We start from the raw sequence: 6000 nt of genomic DNA on the forward strand, positions 1-6000 counted from the left end.
GACAACTACCATAATATAATGTAAAATATTACTGACAATTCTTCTACTACTACAACTATTACTACTACTACTACTACTACTACTACTACTACTAATAATAATAATAATAATAATAATAATAATAATAATAATAATAATAATAATAATAATCATATTATTTCTCTGATCGCTTAAATCATTTTGTTACGAGCTATTGTCCATATCTTTGTTTACCAGTGTTTAGTTATACTTTTAATATTCTTCTTGCTGTTAGCGTATGACTCTCCCGTATAACCTAACATTCACATACAGCGATAATCACTAAATCTACAACGTAATTTCTCTCTCGGCAATGACGGCTTCGAGCATCGGTCAGGGACGGCTTTCACCTTCCAGGTGGTGATGGTATTTTCAAGAAAATATTATGTGGATATTAGCTGGACAAGTGTCCTCAAAGTGGCTCAGTAACCACTGAGGTGCTCGTACCAGAGATTCATCCCACTTACAAAATCAACAAATCAGTATTTTTTTTATTCACATTTCAGCTAGGTGACACTAGGCTTTTCCGCTCTATAATACCTCAAAATGCTCTTTCATTTTCACTCTCACTTTCCTACACACATCCCAATGGCAGACCCCCCCCCCCGACACATTTTCACATGAAACTTGAACGGAAGAACAAAGGAACACCGCAGCAAACCTACTGACCCATGCTAGGCAGGTTCGACTCACCCACCTTGCATCCACCCATGTGCCCGTCTTATCTATATTTAAAGAGATACTCTTCATTATCTTTCTGTCAATATCCATATTTCATATACAAACAAACACCTACCGAGTATTCCCCTTCACAAACTCTAACGTCTCCTTCCTCACAGTTCCGGTTATAAAATATTGCTTAGTAAACAATGCAAGACTGCATATGAAATCACTAATATTAATTTAAAAATAGGCCATATTTTTTAACGTCATTTTTAGCTTCTTAATGTCATTTCTAGCCTTAACATACCTGAGCTCTTAACGACTGCTTTCCCTTAACTGCTTGGTGTTGCCTGCAAGAAAAAAAATGCATTTATTATAAGCCCTTCAATGTTCGGTTGTGCTGTGTGCACTCATAACCTTTGGGGATTATACTTTCAATTTCAGACCCTGCCTCTTAACATTAAGTGGAGTGATGATGTTTCCCACCTTCTTGGGTCATATCGCTTGATGACTGTCCTTGTAACCAGAGACCAAGGTGACTAATTTTGCATCCTCGCCGCACTGGAAATCATTCCATCTGCTTTTTTTTTCTCTCTCTCGGAAAGTCCCACCTCTCACGTGACTCTCAATGTGTGTGGTAAAGGACATTATGTACAGTTCAATACATTTATTAAAGGAAACATTTCGCCACGAATGGCTTCTTCAGTCCTAATACAGAGACTGTATATGTAGTCTTACTTGTCTTTGTATTAGGTCTACAGAAGCCACTCGTGAGGAAACATTTCCTTTTAATTATTACCCTGACCTGTGCATATGATTTTCCACATATTATCGGAATCACCGTGCTATTCACTCTTCACTCCTCAACCATCGATCGTAACACATTACTAAGATATTCTGTAAAACTTGTTCAACCACGAGGATTATTCTTACTCTCGAAAAAAAGACTCGCACAGGTTTAGGATGCTTTGTAAATGCATTAATAATAATAATCATAATAATAATAAAAGCTCAATTTATTGCTATTTATTTACTTGTGAAACTATAGCCATTACTGTTCACTTTACCTACGGATTCATCAGCCTTTTTTGCCACTTATTAATAATGTACGGGGCGGGGCGTTTGTCAACGTGGGTGAGCCTTACATGGTGAGGGAGAGGTGGTGCAGGAAGGCACAGGTGGTGCGGGAAGGCACAGGTGGTGCAGGAAGGCACAGGTGGTGCAGGAAGGCACAGGTGGTGCGGGAAGGCACAGGTGGTGCGGGAAGGCACAGGTGGTGCGGGAAGGCACAGGTGGTGCAGGAAGGCACAGGTGGTGCGGGAAGGCACAGGTGGTGCGGGAAGGCACAGGTAGTGGGAAAGGGCGAAGTGGCTTATAAGCTAAACAATGTAGATCTTAGTTCGGTTAAGTGGGATAAAAATCTAGTTCTGGATAACAGACATTTAAAACCAAGACAACAGTGCAAAAGTGTTCACTGATCTTTGTCTAGACCTCATTTAGATAATGTTACTCAGTTCTGGTGTCCATATTGCAGGATGGACATAAATGGCCTTGAAAATACAGAGAAGGGGATATGACAGGTATACATATGAAAAACAAGAATAAATAAAGGAGATACACATACCGTGTTGAAAATATCTAGCCAATACAGGACTTACAGCAATGGATTCAAGTTGAAGAAATTTAGATTCTGAAAGGATATTGCGTCTACCTGGAGGGTATTCCGGGGATCAACGCCCCCGCGGCCCGGTCCACGACCAGGCCTCCCGGTGGATAAGGGCCTAATCAACCAGGCTATTACTGCTGGCCGCACGTAGTCCAACGTACGAACCACAGCCCGGCTGATCCGGCACCGACTTTAAGTATCTGTCCAGCTCCCTCTTGAACGCAGCCAGGGGCCCATTGGTAATTCACCTTATGCATGGTGGGAGGCTGTTGAACGGTCTTGGGCCCCGGACACTTGTGGTGTTTTCTCTTAGTGTACCAATGGGGCACCTAATTTTCATTGGGGGTATTTTGCACCGCCTACCCAGTCTTTTACTTTCGTAGTGAGTGATTTCTGTGTGCAGATTCAGGACCATTGGTTATTAAAAATAGGGTAGTAATGGTTAGACAATAGACTTGTAAAATACTGGAACCATCCCAGAAGTACCAAGTACCTTTGGGCAGTTTTGAATATAGGTCAGACGGGTACATAGGTGGGTGTAGATGGGTGCATTAGACCTGACTAGCAAAGACCAGTAGGCCTCCTGCAGTATCCCATCGTTCTTCTGTTCTTAAAAAAAAAATCACATAAGAAATCAAAGATGGTCCTCACTTTCACCTCACTAGTTATTAATGAGGCAAAACACTACCAGCTAGGTGTAAGTATTTTCAATCAATATTTAAACAAGTTCTCAGCGTACACCCTTCTAACATGCTTTATGCCTCCACTGTCATGGTCAAATACCAAACATTTTCATAAAAAACATTGGATACTTATGGGTTGGTGATGGATGATCAAGGAAGTATCCACACTCTCCACCTTTACATTTGTTTAGGATGCTCTAATATTTGTCTAGGTCAGGTTTCAGTTTGTCGTGTTATGTACCAAGGCCGCCAGACCCTCCCACTTAACTTCCTTCATCTACTATACCTACGTTTAGCATTTTAAGAAGTAAATTTTACCTTGTTCACTTCGATCATTATAGACTATGATCGAATCTGCCAGTACATGAGGTGGGGCTTCCAGTCCGTCATGCTGCCTTAAAACCTAAATGATATACATGTATATAAGTCTTGGATAATTAATTATGCACCAGGAAAAGGTAACCTAACCCCACAGTAACACAAACCTGCCTATGATGTTGGATTAAAGTACTGGTATCTCCCAGTAAATAGGTACGTACCTATGTTGATCACACACAAACACAAAATTTTTAAAATGAGTGTATCGTGCACATATAACATGGGTATATCTAATAAAAACAAGGTACCATATACTAATAAATTTCTGAAGTTATGAAAATGCATCACTTGCTCATACCTTGATATGCTAATAAACAGCAAATAATATATAAATTATGCTAATAAATACAAATGACAAAAGACTCCTCCGCAAGAACTTCTATGAGGAGGGCGGCGTCAGATCCAGTTTTTTGTTTGTAGGAGCAAGTGGTCTAACATCATGCATGCTAAGCCAGTTGGCATCAGCCTGAATTTCATCTTCTTGACCTTGAAAGCTTGCCCGCGATCAACATGTTTACATCAGAAAGTTCATGAACTTCTAAAATTCCAGATCCTTTCAAGTTACTCTAACGAAATACAACATATCCGTAATATACAGAATGAATACGTTATATACAGTTGCATATCTCAATGAATATACACTGGTTTTAACCCTTATTTTAGGGATTAAACTATTTTTTATATTATTGTTCAGGTGATTTGCAGCCTTAACAAACTTCACTTGAAAGAACTAACCATTATCTTCTTCCAAAAGCGACATTAATAATGAGTAGTAAGTAATGCAGCAGTTGAATAACTGAATCAGTGGCTATAATAATAATAAAATTCAACTATCATACCTGTTACTTGTACCTGAGCGTCAAACAAGGATATCCTACACAAAAACAGTCCTATAACCTTCACCTTGCTCCTACAAACCCGTTTATAATCCTCCTACAGCTCTTCTCATAAAAATAAATCAACTACGCGCACATTCGTGCTCCAGTTAAGAAAAAAGTGGTTACACAAAATGAACATAATCCGAATTGCTTAATTAACCAAATAAAAGTTGAAATTCAGAAAAAGAAACACTAGGTTATCATATACGTATTAGACTAGACGTTTACGATTTTCTTGTTGCATTTATTAAAACTGCCTCCGTTTTCCCCTTTGTAATATTTAGTTTGAATGAGGGAACTAAGCACTATGTACACAGTAAAACACAGGCACGAGTGCAAGGCGTGCCCTGCAATATGTCATAGAGTGTGGGCTGATATATTGCACTGAATATCGAAGAGCATTTAATAGGCTCTATTTTCATACAGTATCTTCCGTAAATATTAGTTTGACAAGTAATAAAGTTCTCTGTCGTAAATTTAGCATAGCAGGTTAATTTAAGCTACACATAATAATATAGACGTAAAGTTTGATATTTGTGCATTGTGATCTTGTGCTTGCAATCAGTTGGTGAATGACGAGTGCACTAAAACAGATACAGCGGAAGGAAGAAGGCAAGGGAGGGAGGGAACTGATAATAAGAGGGAGATAAAGAAAGGAAGGGAGCTAGAGAAGGAAAGGAGAGCGATGAAGAAGGTAGGTTGGTGCTGAAAGGGGGTAAAATGAGAGCTATATGGTGGAAGGGACCTGAAGAGGAAAGGGCCTATAAGAGGGGAAAGGGAAGGATCAACATTGAAGAGGAGGAAGCTGAAGAAGGGGAATGAAAAGCGGGCGACAAGCCAGTGAGCCCAACGACGAGGAGGGCTTTTGAGTTACGTGACAGAGTGGATGGATAAATGATAGGGACACAGATAGCGACCTTGGTGTTGTCTGCTGTGGTGCGCGTAGGTCTTGTATGGGTGTGGTGAGGCAAGCGGGGCGTTCATATCACCCTTATACGCAACCAAACATATAATTTTTTATTAACGCACTGGCCGATTCCCACCAAGGCAGGGTGGCCCGAAAAAGAAAAACTTTCACCATCATTCACTCCATCACTGTCTTGCCAGAAGGGTGCTTTACACTACAGTTTTTAAACTGCAACATTAACACCCCTCCTTCAGAGTGCAGGCACTGTACTTCCCATCTCCAGGACTCAAGTCCGGCCTGCCGGTTTCCCTGAATCCCTTCATGTTACTTTGCTCACACTCCAACAGCACGTCAAGTATTAAAAAACATTTGTCTCCATTCACTCCTATCAAACACGCTCACGCATGCCCGCTGGAAGTCCAAGCCCCTCGCACACAAAACCTCCTTTACCCCCTCTCTCCAACCTTTCCTAGGCCGACCCCTACCCCGCCTTCCTTCCACTACAGACTGATACACTCTTGAAGTCATTCTCTTTCGCTCCATTCTCTCTACATGTCCGAACCACCTCAACAACCCTTCCTCAGCCCTCTGGACAACAGTTTTGGCAATCCTACACCTCCTCCTAACTTCCAAACTACGAATTCTCTGCATTATATTCACATCACACATTGCCCTCAGACATGACATCACTGCCTCCAGCCTTCTCGCTGCAACATTCATCACCCATGCTTCACACCCATACAGGAGCGTTTGTAAAACTATACTCTCATACATTCCCCTATTTGCTTCCAAGGACAAAGTTCTTTG

At 40.9% G+C, this 6000-nt stretch overlaps 2 protein-coding genes across 10 annotated transcripts in view; one reads left to right on the top strand and one right to left on the bottom strand.

Annotated features, from left to right (window-relative positions):
• Positions 1-6000, bottom strand: part of PH4alphaEFB (prolyl 4-hydroxylase subunit alpha-1) — a 193736-nt gene that overhangs the window by 134038 nt on the left and 53698 nt on the right. For 5 of the 8 annotated variants that reach the window (XM_070087844.1, XM_070087840.1, XM_053772420.2 and 2 more), the window contains exon 2: positions 989-1031. The exons of the other annotated variants lie outside the window; for them this stretch is intronic. The gene's annotated coding sequence lies outside the window, so the exon portion shown is untranslated. The remainder of the gene's footprint in view (positions 1-988; positions 1032-6000) is intronic. 8 annotated transcript variants of the gene reach the window in all.
• CDase (neutral ceramidase) overlaps positions 1-6000 on the top strand; it is a 123870-nt gene that overhangs the window by 42584 nt on the left and 75286 nt on the right. The window lies entirely within an intron of this gene.

Source organism: Cherax quadricarinatus, chromosome 23 (genome assembly GCF_038502225.1).
Source record: "Cherax quadricarinatus isolate ZL_2023a chromosome 23, ASM3850222v1, whole genome shotgun sequence".
NCBI lineage: Eukaryota > Metazoa > Arthropoda > Malacostraca > Decapoda > Parastacidae > Cherax > Cherax quadricarinatus.